Source organism: Limulus polyphemus, unplaced genomic scaffold (assembly GCF_000517525.1).
Source record: "Limulus polyphemus unplaced genomic scaffold, Limulus_polyphemus-2.1.2 Scaffold5379, whole genome shotgun sequence".
NCBI classification, from domain to species: domain Eukaryota; kingdom Metazoa; phylum Arthropoda; class Merostomata; order Xiphosura; family Limulidae; genus Limulus; species Limulus polyphemus.
In genome coordinates this window covers 39573-41308 of record NW_013670989.1, presented here as the reverse complement: position 1 = coordinate 41308, position 1736 = coordinate 39573, and the positions used below count along the sequence as shown (strand labels likewise).

General features: G+C 34.2%; 1 long non-coding RNA gene across 1 annotated transcript in view; it reads right to left on the bottom strand.

Moving 5' to 3' along the window:
* The window catches only part of LOC111089150, a 44365-nt gene that overhangs the window by 12460 nt on the left and 30169 nt on the right, over positions 1–1736 (bottom strand). The gene's annotated exons all lie outside the window — the stretch shown is intronic.

Genomic DNA, 1736 nt, shown 5'->3' with positions numbered 1-1736 from the left:
CCGTTCGTCGAGTCTCACGTGACAATAGACATATATATATATATATATATATATATATATACAGATCAAACAGGATGTTCCATAGAAATGAAAATTAAAGAACATTCTAGGAGATGGAAATTAAGGAAAATGGATTCAACCTTTGCATTCCACCTTATTGAAACTAAACACCATTTTGATCCAGAAAAAAAGAGCAAATTTTACATATCTGTAAAAAAGGTAAAAACTAGATAGTCTAGAAATTTTAGAAATAAATAGAAGTATAAAAACAAATCCAGAAAAAATTTTAAATGACTAAACAACTTAAGCTCCTCCCCACTTTTTACTCCACTTATCTTTAGGTGAATGTCATGGTCACTTTCGGTTCTTTGTTTAAACATATATATATATATATATATATATCTAAACCTTGTTACAAAACATTTCAGTCTGTACCTGATGATGCCTTTACTGGCGAAACCATGATTGCGAATAAATGATGTATTTGTGAAACATACAATTGTCTTGTTTTCTCAATTCTGTGTCTAGGATATGTCTCTCACAGAATGAAGATAGTCATCTCCAACCTTGGTTCTAGCATTGGAATTTACTGGATGGACATAGTGCAGATATATTATTGGTCAGTTTTGCCTTTGAAACTCGAGAATTAATGTTCCTTGAAAATGTTATCCAATGTCAGCCAGACTAGTCTCAGGAACAGTGGAATACACAAGTTTATGTGGCACAGAGCATCTCAGCATCTCCGTATTCACAAGTGGGATTCCATGATTTACTACAGATAAGGTCTAGTTCATCAGTTACATATAAAGTGATTTTTGAGTCCATGTATGAAATGCGCCTTTTACTGTTCAGAAAATAAAAATTGGCTCGGGCAGTTATCTGTTAAAGGACGAATGAAGTTGTTGTTGCTGCTCTGCAGTTATGAGTGGTCGGTTTTCCAGCTTCCCACTAGAATGTTCATCAGAATGGTAAGCATAGTGGAAGTGACAGTGACAGGTTGTATCTGTTGCACTGCATTCAGTATTAGGTACATGGTTGCCAATATGATTGAGGTCACTAGTAAATGATTATGGAAACAATTTAAACTTAATAAAGCAGCAGCAACTCGGTGGCCTCTTGACTTAATATTAAAATATATTTTTGGAAACAAATAGCGAACTGTGTTAAATCATACAGGCAATGTATAAATTTGGTCACATTTTGTTAAACTTAAAATGTTGACAACCACTGGCTATAACTTTTTCTAGACCAATCGCGACGCGACAGTCTTAGCGATCGTTCTAGAACCCACGAGAAGCACACCGCTAGTATGTAAATAGTTAACAAGCTGCATGACGTGTCATTTCTGGATAGTATTTGTTTGAGCTTGTACTTTGACATTATTTTTTATTTTCAATATTATTTATTTCTTGCTATGACAACAAGAGGTTGTGTAAATGACCCAAACATATTCTGTTATATTTATGATAACTTTTTGTAAAGAAATTTAGGCAAGACATTACACATTCGTCAAAAAAGCGTATTACGTGTATTTTGGACTAAACTTGAAGACCAAGACAAATCATGGGCTCCGCACCATTTGTGTCAAAGAATTGAGACAATGGACTAAAGGTAAGAAAAAGTCTTTTGCCTTTTGGAATTCCAATGGTCTGATACTATAAGACCTGTTGTTCATGGACCTGATGTACTCCACCAAATACTCTTGATACAGTTTCATCTGATTCTGAATTTTATGC